Source organism: Papaver somniferum, chromosome 1, assembly GCF_003573695.1.
Source record: "Papaver somniferum cultivar HN1 chromosome 1, ASM357369v1, whole genome shotgun sequence".
In the NCBI taxonomy this organism is placed as follows: Eukaryota; Viridiplantae; Streptophyta; class Magnoliopsida; order Ranunculales; family Papaveraceae; genus Papaver; species Papaver somniferum.
This window is the reverse complement of record NC_039358.1, coordinates 218,562,788-218,575,435: the sequence shown is the minus strand read 5'-3', so window position 1 is coordinate 218,575,435 and position 12,648 is coordinate 218,562,788. Positions and strand designations below refer to the sequence as shown.

General features: G+C 38.0%; 1 long non-coding RNA gene and 2 other non-coding genes across 3 annotated transcripts; all 3 read right to left on the bottom strand.

Moving 5' to 3' along the window:
* Positions 1-677: 677 nt before the first annotated feature.
* Positions 678-896, bottom strand: LOC113342595. Its single transcript, XR_003356748.1, has one exon. It is a non-coding gene; the product is annotated as a small nucleolar RNA U3 (small nucleolar RNA).
* A 180-nt stretch (positions 897-1,076) lies between these two features.
* Positions 1,077-1,669, bottom strand: LOC113337080. Its single transcript, XR_003354095.1, has 2 exons — positions 1,533-1,669; positions 1,077-1,400 (listed from the first exon to the last, which is right to left on the bottom strand). It is a non-coding gene; the product is annotated as an uncharacterized LOC113337080 (long non-coding RNA).
* A 9,575-nt stretch (positions 1,670-11,244) lies between these two features.
* LOC113342562 lies at positions 11,245-11,463 on the bottom strand. The gene has a single exon (XR_003356733.1). It is a non-coding gene; the product is annotated as a small nucleolar RNA U3 (small nucleolar RNA).
* Positions 11,464-12,648: the final 1,185 nt, after the last annotated feature.

Sequence of the window (12,648 nt, the reverse complement as noted above, 5' to 3'; positions counted from 1 at the left end):
TGATATGGTTTGACAATTTTTGCACATAGAGGTTGCAATGTAACTTCTTACGGAACTAGAAATGAAAGTCTGAAATGAACTTTCTTATCAAATGTCAATGAAATCAACAAACGCATAAGAACAAAGAGAAACATGTTTGCTCGCCACTCTAGCATCAGAGGTATGAACCGGAAAAACTTCCGCCACAGGAGAAGTCATTATGACAAAGCACTTCTGCAACTGCAATATAACTATGTTTTAGCAATCACTCAGCGCCCGCATTTGATACAGCAGTGGTTTTCCTAATTCTATTCCAAATTTCTTAATATTCCTAATTGTGTTGAGAAGGGTTTTTTCTTTCGCTGCTTTTGTTTTTGGTCAGGGAGCCGCTTATTTATCAGTAGATCTCAATCTGACAGCTTCCCTAACCAGCTTCTAAATATAATGTGGTATTTTAGAAAAGAAGAATACCCACGGTGGAGGAGAGCTGATAAAAATTACCAAAAAAATTAAGAAAAAAACCGGGAAACTACAGTCGAAGATCTTTAATACAAGACTTGCTACATCTCGTTTCATACAGAATCAAAATAACCACATCTCTTCTTTCGATCATCACAGCACAAACTAGCAAAAAAAATCAAAATTACCACATCTCTTCTTTCGATCATCACAGCACAAACTAGCAAAAAAGGTTTTGGAGTCTGTCAGACAACCGCACGACCACCCCAGCAGGCCAAGGCCAAGCTGAGAACGATCATCTACAACCACAGGGCCTACATCATAGGCCCGTGACCATTAATCACGCTCTGGTCGTGCGCGGTCCTGGTTCATCAACCAGACTGAGGTTCCTGTCTCCTTAGGACTCAAGGATACAGAGGTACGAGCCTATAGAACAGATCCTGTTCAAGTAAGGTCGGGTCCAGTTTCCCGATTCAAATCCCTATATACTACAGTCTACTTCGCAGCGCTGTCGCTGTGGGACTAAGAAATGAAATGAAACGAGGGTTTAGAATAGATACTTCTGATTCTGAATCCCTTCTTCCCTTAGGAGAAAGAACTATAGATATATACGTCACAGGTTCGAAACTCGCATAGCCATAGCAAACATCGTTCATTTTATTGCATGGTTTGGTGATAAGCAATAGTTGATTGTATTGCAGGTTTGAGATGGTAATGATACAATATTCTATACGGTAAAAGATACTACCGATAAATATAAAATAAAAATAGGGGAAAGAGGACTTCTTTTTCAAGGAACTTCATAATGTATGGCGATGGACTTCTTTTTCAAGGTTCAAAATTCTGGTCAGGCGGGTTTGAAAAGGGGGAATAAAGACCGTATTCCTTATTCTTCACCCTCAGCAACTTCCTTGAAATGTTAATGTTCATCTTATTGTATGCTAGCTTATTATCATCTTTAGCTGCAAAATTAACCGAAATACCCAGTTACTATGATGAATCACAAAACTCTGATCATATTTTTTAGCCTAATCTATCAAAAGGAAAAAGAGAATAACAGATATAGAAAATTAACCTAAAATATTGTTCAGTACCTGGAGTGATGGACCTGATGGTTGTTAGCAAATTAAAACTAATGAGTAGAAACATGATCAGAAGGCAGAATGTTCTTAAATATCTTGTGGAAATGCACTCCATCGCTTGATTAGAGTATGCAGACCACAGACCTCAGACCACAGAGAACGAGATTATTTTTTCCTTATGTGCTCACTCAACACCATATTATATTTTTTTCTATTGAACAGTCAAGATCATTAGCTCATGCACGATTCAGTCAGATTGTAGTATTTTACTTAATTTTGACTGGACCCGCGGGTGCCTTGTGGTCAAAAACTTGGAAAGGGACGTGAGAAATAAAACGTCCGCTGCTTCTTCGATGCTAAGGTTTTTATATGAAACTCAAACCATAATGAGTCTAAGACTAAGATTGTATTGTCTGGAAATACAGAAACTAGCATAATCCGAGAAGTTGAGGTTTGAATTGTTTGATATCTCAGAACCTAGTAGTCTTTGCTAAAATTCAATGCTTTCTAAAATCTTGTAAGGATATCAATTTGCTTCAAACAATAGGATAACTGTCTTGCCATTTAATCCTTACAAATTGATAATAAGCAAAGAATAGGAAGGATAAAAAATGTTAAAAAATTAACCTTTTCTTTTTCCTCAAAGTTAATGCGTACATAGCATGTGTGAACAGTAGAAAATGAAGATAACAAGATTTTCATAAAACTAGAGAATCTATATCAACGGCATCATACATATAGTACATCAATTAAGGAAGGGGAATCATCACATCATCATCAGCATCATGATCATATAGGACAGCACGAGGTTGGGGGACTTGATTATGTGTCAATGGACTATTTTCGACCCATTTCCTTCTGGGGAAGGAGGCTTGTTACTCATTGGTACTCTCAGCAGCTTCCTTGAGATATTAGTGTTCATGTTAATGTAGGCTGGCTCCTTATCATCTTTGACTGCAATATTAATTTTGTCAACGACCATAAAGAAATGGTGATTAATCTGATAAAAAATTCACAATATATACCGGGTTCATTGTACGACCAAAAGAGATTGCGGGAAGAAATCAATGTTTTTGAATAAAGATTAATGATAAAACATATTTAATTGACCCGATTTTTGAAGACTCCATATCTTCCTTGTCTGACTTAGTTATGATGAACATATAATAAATTATGAGTCTTGAACGGCATATTTTTTCGATCTTTAGAGTCTAGACCGCGTATTATGGTGCTCATTTTCTTAGTTGAAAATGAGAGATACAACTAAGCCAAAAAAAAAAAAAGAGAAATGGGCAACCACTGTTGTCCTTGTTCACTAGGTTTCCGCGTGAATAGTAACTTGCATAGAATGAGTTCCCGTGTAAGTCAACTATGACCTTGACAAAATTTAACATATTCTCATTCTTAACTAAACCTTCTTCTTCTAGTACTACTCGTCATCAAGAACTTTATCAAGAAATCTCAACTTCAATTTAACAATATTGAAAAGGTAATAATAAGAATTCAAGAACTACTACTACTTTACTAAAGTAGAATTACAAAAAAAAAAAAGAAAAAACATGTTGAATAATGCTTTGTAACATCAAAAAATATTGATAATGTGAATAAAATTTCTCAATTTTCGAACATCAAATTCTAGTTTTTATTTTCACGACCTTTAAAATTATGTTTTTCTACTATTACCAGGAGACTAGAATCCCTTTTTTTTTTAATAATAATAATAAAAATAATATAATTCAGGACAAACGCTCTTTCTTGGTCTCCTTCATTTTTTGATTTTTTCAACATGGACGCAATGGGACTGAGGGAGAACATAATATCCAAATTCTTTTGCAGGAAAAAATGAATGTGTGCTATATTTTCTCACCCACATAGGATCTCTTTATTAACATGGTTAAATTTGGGCACTCCAAAAGTAAGAGATACTAATACATACTATGAATCTAATCTATGCCTTACATTCAAGATACCAATATTTAAAGAAGACGGGAAGTAATTGAATCATGAGTACCTGGAGTGATGGTTGTTATCAAGTTAAAACCAATGAGCACAAACATGATCAAAAACCAGATTGTTCTTGGGAATCTTGTGGAGATGGACTTCATCGCTTGATTAATTGCTAGCTAGCATGCAGACTACGAAATGCCGCAGAAAGAGAGAATGATCGGTTCTTGTGTTCCCTTCCGCCATTTTATACAAAAGATCAGACATATATACATGCATGCTGCCATCTTATCTTGAGGGTCTCGTTAGGCAGTCTTAAACTCATTACCCACGTGGTTAATGTGAAATCTGTAGCCTAAAGTCCTAAACCATGTGTCTTGAACATCCTTCTCAAGTACAGTAATGTGCTAAATCCAAACGGTCATATTAATCGCCTATTTTTCAAAGAACGGTTTGCTAAGACTTCTCCATATGATTTTCTTTAATAGTCATTAGTATTTCACGCGCTTAGTGGGGATCAAACTGTCACAAGACTCACAACTCACAAACAAAAAGATACGTTAACTCGTACACGGCTGAGTCGAATTTTAGTTTCTTGTCTAGCAACTTCCCTGTGGCGAAGGTTTTCTATTTTTTATTTTATTATTATTATTTTTTCATCAAAAGAGCCGCCGTGACATATTATTAAAAATCGAATTTAGGTACAACATCGGTGGAGGGAAGCCTAGCAACAAGCTTAGGCCAACATCTTTCTGAATGGAAATACCTAATCTATAAAAAAGAGAATTGCCAATATATCTTATAGTTAAGGTCAAAATTAGCTATGCAATTCTCAACCTCTTCAGAAAAACAACCATGTCTTCACCAAGTTCACCCAAAGTAGTAAAAGCAAGCACTCCAAAACCATAACCATGAACTGAGCACCTATCCAAATATTTGGTGTGCTTACGCGAGATAGCATTACAAATGGCAACTCCCGGAGTAAACACACGACCGTTGTTACCAGCAAAAGGTGAAACACCTGTAACATCGAAGCAAACATCTTGACCATTTTCCCAGTTGTAGACGATAATATCAGCGGGCCTTGGAGCCTTTGCATCGTCAGATAAAAAGCCAAGATTAGCTTCCTTTATAGCCGCAACCCCTGCCTTGTAACATATATCGGAGATGACATCTTTGACAAAATCGTGCCTAAACTTTTTGCCCCACTTCACTTGCACAATGGAGTGTGTGATCACCAAAATCATTCATCTTCCTTTTACACCAGGAGCAAGCCTCTATACCAGTGAAAATTGGAATACCAAACCTGTAGCAAACAACAGCTCTAAACTGCCGAGGCCCAAGAGTTTGGTTAAGCCCACATATTAGTATAGCCTTGAGATAATCTTGCGCATGGTCACATTTGTTGCATTGCCAGAGAATGGAATCACGCTTAGACATAGAAACTTTATTGGGAATATCCTTCTTTACCACATCAAAATACAGAACTGCCAGAGATTTCATGGGACGTGTGATGTCGAAAGAAGATAGTCCACAAGCGTGCGTGAACTGAGACAAAGCGTGTAAATAGGCACGGCTAGGATCTGCACCAGGAGAAATTTTAAGAATGGTCTCCTGCAAATCCTTAGACTGAAAAACAGGAAGCCAGAAAACAAAAGGTACTCCAATCTGCCATTGTGAGAACACCGAGACCACCATCTTTTATTGGCAATGTAGCAATACGCTGTTGTAAGGGACCAAACCCCGCACCGTCACCTGTTACTATGTGTCACAGAAACTGTATCAAAGGTTGATCATAACAGTGGGTAATCTGTTGAAGCGCAACAGGGTTAGTAGTTCTAAAATTAAAATAGAGCTTCCAAACACCTGAGAAACTTCGCATCAGTAGTAGCTCGCTTTGCGGGTCCTGTAGTTGTTTAACAGACTCCATAAGCTGCAAAGTTTTGTCGATCTTCCTTTTTACTAGATCCCCACATAATTGCAGGTCGAGGCTTACAGGTCTCCCCGACAATTTTACGTCACAGGAAGGCCTACTAATATTGGCTGGAAAGACACCTTTTGCTTGGCTCCTTGGATCAGTGCATGGCCAGAACAGCTCAGTCTTATTAATGTTGAGATGAAGACCACGACTGCTACCCTCAGCTTGAATAATCGAGAGAGCTTTAGCTACTTCCACGGTGTCACCTGCAACTGTACCATCATCAAGGTACCAGGCGTAGAAGTCTAGGGTGCATTGACTTGAGATCATATTCACAAGAGGGTGTAAAACCAAGGCAAACAACAAAGGACCCAAGGGATCTCCCTGCTGCACACCAAGGGCAGATGAAAGAAAAACTTCATTGTAATATAATCTCGCAGGTAACAAGTGCCCTTGGGAAAGGTTTTTAAAGCATCGAGAACAGTCCTGGAATCCACATATAAGGCAGCATCTTCAACAGGCTCAGGTGAAATGAAGGGCGGTGGTGCGCAAGGATGTTTCAGTTTAAGCTCTCGTAGAGTCTCGGCAGAGTTAGGTGCAATACCTCCAGAAGACAAAACTTTTATAGCTGCAGTGTAATGCCCCTGTCTAAGTTTCTTTTTACATGCTAACACGTTAGTGTTCTTCTTCTTCTTTTTAGGCTTGCTGAACTGTTGACTCTGCTTGGATAACTCGAAAAGTTGCTCGATGATTTGGATGCACCCATTCGTCTCCTTCCATTTCAGCAAATATTCATTGATAATGTCCATTTGAATCCTTTTTATGGCACCAGCTCTCTCCTCCCCGGAGCATTTAGGCATGTAAAGGTTCAAAGGTGCATATTGGCAGCAGTAAAAGTTGCAACCATGATGATAAATCCGAAGGACTGATCAAAACTCTGTCCAAAGCAGCCTTTAAGGTCCTTGAGAAGCTAATCCTGCAAGGTAGGGGGATACTGGAGACAGTGGTTAAGCGCTTCTGAAAGACCATGTTGAGCAAATCCAGATTTAAAAACAATCTCTTCCTGCTTGTCTGTTGTATCTGAGTCGAGAATATCAGCAGGATTGTCGATACCGTGAATGAGAAATTTAACAGTACACCCATCAAGTGGACCAGCAATGGCGTCACCAACATGAGAGTTACATGTTTTCTTCCAAGCATGTATATGCATACAAGACCCACACATCCACATCTGCATCTGTTGCGGAGATTTCTCACAAGCATCATAGACGGCTCTGTTAGAACTGATTCTCTCCTTGCAAGTTGCCTTTCGTTCAGGGTTTGACAGATACCTATCATGTAAATGCATGTAAAACCCAGATTTACTATAACTGTTACCACCAACGCCATCATAGCAGCCATCAAGATTCTTGAAAGGGCAGTGAACACGTCCTACATTGTTCTGGCTAGCTTTCTCAGAGGACGAAGCTACTGGAGATTGGGTTTGAGAGGTTAAAGAAGATTGGGTTCTAAGCATGCCAGTAAAAACCCTAAAAACTAAGAACCATCTCAAAACCCCTAAACTGGGTGAAACCACGCAAAAATGGTATCCTAATGAAGAGGGGGAAAAGGCGCAAAACTCTAAAGGTGTACTAGGGTGATCTAATGGAGGTTGAAGCTAAGTTTAATGGAGGAAAGATTTTCATGCTTTCAATCGCCTGAAAATCGTCGGAACCCTAAGCTATTTTTTTATTTTATTTTTATTTTTTTTGTTAAGCAATGGTCAAAGTGATTGTATGGAATAAATGGAAACTCGTCGTTGGCTTGTATTGAAATTGCAACATTTATTCGAAGTAAAAGCTAGGTAAGGTAGCGTAGGTAGGACCCAATTTATTTTAGAACATGTTTCAATGGGCTTCGTCCGGACGCTTACATGATATGCCTAGTTTGGCCACCTACTCGAGCAGGAACGAATGCAGAATTCTTTTTCGGATAAGATTTTTTTTTTGAAGAAAAGGTTATATTAAAGAAAAAAAGGGAACCTTATACAATACAATGATGTTACGCATTCATGAGAGTCTCCCAATTGCTCCAAATCAAGCTAGGATTAACAAACTTAAAGGTATCAGAATCACAAGACCAAACAACAACAAGTTGTTTGACAAGATCAATAATCTCCGTCGCCTCCTTCTTCCTAGCCCCCAAAACTCTCCCATTCCTTTCTTTCCATAATCTCCAACAAATAGCATAATGGATAATACTCCAAACTAGTTTACCTCTTCCTTTTAATACGTTTGTAGACTAAGCTTCAAACAAATCAAATAAGGTCCTCCGCATTGGCCACGATATTCTAAAGGCTTTTATAAAATAATTCCAAACCTCAAAAGAATAAAGGTGGTGCATGAACATATGGTATGTTGTTTCTCTTTCAACATTGCATAAGACACACAAATCACTGGCTGTCTCTACTCTTCTATGTCTCAGCATGTCTCTAATAGGAAGGGAATTATGAAAAGAAGCTCAAATAATAAAACTAACCTTGTGAGGGATATTGTTCTTCCATAGGTGCTTCACGAAATAGCACGAGTCAAGCTGTCCAACAAAAGCCTCATAGCACTTACTAGTGCTAGAGCTATCCATAATGGACATTTCATCACCATTTTCCCCAAGGGCAGGGATACGCACATCACGCCTAAGCAAATCCCATTCAAGCTTCTCATTAGCATTCAACAATCTCCTAGAATCGCTCTTCCACCCATTATTATCAATCATCGCTGCTATTGAAATGTCCTTATCCTTCAATACTTTAAACACCACCGGGAATAAGTCTTTACAAAGGAATGTCAGATATGTTCAGTTCAACAGTTCAAGCAAAGGAATGTCAGATTTCTCTCTTACATGTATTTACACTTCAGCAAATGTACTAGTAACAGCATACATTTTGTCTATTTACAAGATTTGGGCCTCTTGAAATCTTTATGTTCAAGAGAATATACCCGTTTAGAAAAAAAAATTATTCCTCGGAGTTGCACAAACATTTTGTCTGTTTTGAGGTTTTCCAGCAGGCGTTCCCACCAAAATCCATTTTACGTATAAAGGCCACTTCCATTGTGGATGACTCTATTTTGCACAGATATGCCAGTCCTACGCCAAATTCATACCATAATACGAACAAATGACATGCCCGTTGGTACCTGCCAGAGAAATACATTTAGAAGTTGAGCTGCTATTTTGTGGACTCCAATTTCGGGGTATAGAGAAGTAAAGCTTGCACAATTTTTTTTATTTAAATTTTGGGCCTTCGGTCAGAGGTCTTATTGGATGGACGCCCATAAATTTTTTTGAAGGGGAAAGGAGCTCAACAGAGCTCCAAACTTTATTCAACTACCTCAGTAGAATTGAGGTTTGCATAAATACACAAGTGTGGAGAATTAGCATTCCACCAATTAGTTACATTATCATGCATTGCATACTGACATAACTCGTGTGCCATGTAGTTTGCATTCTTTGGAACATTTTGAAAATTAATATCAACAAAAGCAGAAACTGCATCTTTTATTTTCAAAATGACGGATCTAATACTCCATGTAATATTTCTTGTTTCTCCAAGAACTGCTGCCGTAATGTTTGAAGCATCACCTTCAATAACTACCCTGTTAAAACCAAATTTAATACCGTAATAAAATACCGTAACCTTTTTCTTAAGTTTTCTACATAAAGGCACCTTTCTGAATTACCGTAACCTTCAAAGTCTTCTTCTGCGTCCTAGGCTGTAATGAGTATGCCGATGGTTATGAACAGCAAGAACGATTCTTCAAAGACATCCAACGATGATAATGACAGCCATGATATTCATCTTTATCACGACATCATATTCTACAGTATACTCACCAGGATTCCTCTCAAGGATTTGTATCGATTTAGGTGTGTATGCAAACTATGGTATAACTTAATCCACGATCCTTCGTTCATATCTCTGTATTCAAGATATACAACTGGTCCAAGAGGTTTCATCTCCCTTGAACGTGAATATCATATCGTTCCGGTAGACGACCAAAAAAAAAAACCACATATAACTTTGTTTTGTTTGATTTAGATACAAAAGAAGAGAAATTGATTCCCTTTAGACTACCTGCAGAAAAAGAATGTTTTAGTAATTCGATTACCACAATTAAGATCGCACACACTCTCAACGGCATGTTGCTTATATCTTTCCATGTGGATGGTGATAGAGATGCATATTTTGTTTATAACCTAGTTACTATTAGCTGGTTGTATATGGGAAGGGTTGAAGAGTTTTCTACCGCTTTTTTGGTTTATGATCCTATCACATCAAAATATAAAGTGGTTGCATATTCTGATCGAAAGTTTCAAATTCTTAGTGACATGAAAAGTAGTAATATCTCAATGCCTGGAAATTCAAGAAATATAGAGCTAAGTACTCATTGTAGACCCGTTACGGTAGATTATTGTTTACACTGAATATGCAGATGGAGGAGTTTTTGTTGGTCAGATACGATAGAAGATACTCGAAAAGTGATTAGGCTTGATACTAGTAAGAAAAAAGTGTCTACAATTAAACTCCCTGTAACTGCTCTATATTACTCTAAGTACTGTGGTCTGCTCGAGATGGGAGGGTTTTTATGGTTTTACCAGTCCGCTGCAGATAATAGTAGAGTGCAGTTATGGTATTTGAAGAAGAAGAATGGTAATTGTGATTCTCAGGATGGTGAATGGGCTGTAATGTGCAATATTAACTTAATGAGAGAGATTGGCTTACATCAGTTGAAAACAAGTCCTAGTATCAGTGCTAAATCACGGGCGATAAAATTGAAGCATAATCATTGGAGTCATTGGACTAATTGCCCCGTGTTTAACATAGATCCAAAACTTGAAATCGTGTTTCCGTATTTTCACAATGGAGATAAACATATGTATGTGTGTTCGTATGATATTGAGTTGAAAGAGTGGACACTAATATATGCAAGGGAAATAAATCCAGACTTTATAAACACCAGTATTCATTACTGGCATCGCAACAACACTGCGCGTGGTTTGGGCTCAATGATGTTGAAGAAACAAAGCCACACTTGATGGGATTGGTGGTGCAACTGTAAGGGAGATATGGTACGGACTAGTCAGAAGCTGAAGCTAGCATTAGTTGTGGTAACGTGGTTTTTAATTTAATAGATTTTGATTAGTCGATCAGTGTTAAGAGACTAAAAAACCGCGGTGTAATTTTTTTTTGTTTGTTTCTTTTTTCAAATTCATCTAATTTGATCGAATTTGTGGTTTTGGCATAAAAGAACACCACCAAAGGTGAGCAGAACAAAATTATCATAACATTAAGAAAAAATTTGAGAAACTAAAAGGTTTTTTGTTAAGAAAATTGGTGATTATGCTCATGCAATTCTGTATCTTCCTGATGATGAAAGTTATTGTTGCATACATTCTGACGAGATCATCAAGTCGGACTCTAGCATTATGCATGCAGCTGCGTGACTAAAGCATGGAACTATACAATCTCTTCTTTGGCCACCTTAATGTACCGGTCAATAGTATGAAGCGGTCTTACATTCTTGGTTTGGAAACAAAAAAGCAGCATGTGGTAGTAGTAACTAATCCGAGCAGGGGTGAACGACTTAATTAGTCTCCACTGTTATTATGATGCTTCCAAATTTATCCCCTCCTGTCATGGTTTCGGTTTTGATTCTCACGAATATAAGGATGTAGAGAAGACAGTAGCTCCTCGTGACATTTACTGTTGCTACAATCTCACTTCCACCTGCTGGTACTCATGCTCTTCCTTGCCAAGCCGCGATTGATAAGAATTTCAAGAAACTTTTGGACATCAGCCACAAAAAAAAAGTTGGAAAGTTTTGGAGTCTGTCAGACAACCGCACGACCACCACAGCAGGCTGAAAGCCAAGCTGAGAACGATCATCTACAGCCACAGGGCCTACATCATAGGCCTGTGAACCATTAATCACGCTCTGGTCGTGCGGTCCTGGTTCATCAACCAGACTGAGGTTCCTGTCTCCTTAGAACTCAAGGATGCAGAGGTACGAGCCTATAGAACAGATCCTGTTCAAGTAAGGTCGTGTCCAGTTTCCCGATTCCACTCTCTTTAAACTAGACTTCATTTCGCAGCGTTGTCGCTGTGGGACTAAGAAATGAAATGAGGGTCAGAAAAGATACTTCTGAATCCTTTCCCTTGGGAGAAAGAAGTATAGATATATACGTCGCAGGTTCGAGACTCACATAGCCATGGCAGTCATCGTAGGTTTTAGTGACCTCTTGTAGATTCTTTCCGCAAATTTTGTCTGAATGCGGTCGCAAACATATGCCTAAACAGATTTTGAATCAACAGCTAGCTCATTGACTATGTATTTCTAGGTGTTTGAATCACGATATCATCAAACTCATCATCACGTGGCTTTGGTGCGTCTCCGGAGATGCTTCATTTTGCAAATGTATCATTTTTTTAAACTACACCATCTCTTAATTTATCAAAACAAAAGAAAAGTTTTATTTGAATTGTTGAAAGAATATACCAATGGAGACTGACATTGTTGATCAATACATTATATATTACAGTAGTTGATTAATTTAAGGAGGAACATTTACAACATTATCATCGTGATCTTATCATATGTAATCGGGGGGAGATCGGTTTATATATTGTGCAGAAGGATTTGCATCAGGGGAAGGAATTCCGTCTCTTATTGGTCGTACCCTCAGCAACTTCCTTAAAATATTAATGTCCGTCTTAACGAAAGTTTGCTCACTATCATCTTTAGCTGTAAAATTTAGGCAAACCTACTAGATAAACCCATAAGTTAAGACAGAAGATAACTAAATCAATAAATATACGATGCCTGCACTGATGGTTGTTAGCAAGTTAAACCAATGAGCAGAAACATGATCAAAAAGATTGTTCTTGGAAATCTTTTAGAAATAGACTCCATTGCCTGATTAATTGCTAGTTAGAGAGAACTCAAACTACGAATGTCGCACAAGGAGAAATAATAATGGGAATCTTTGAGTTTCCTCGCCACATTATATACAAATCGGATACACAAGTCACGAGTACACAATGGAGTATGAACAAGACTAATTTGCACCCCCGGATGTGCCAAGTCAAATTCGTTAGCTCGTACACGGTTGATGTAGTATTTTATATTGAGCTCAATTTTTGACCTTTATTTTTTTGTTTGGCAATCACTTATGGCTAAAGACTAGAGATGGTACTTTAATTAAACAAACTACTTTTAATTATATCTTTGA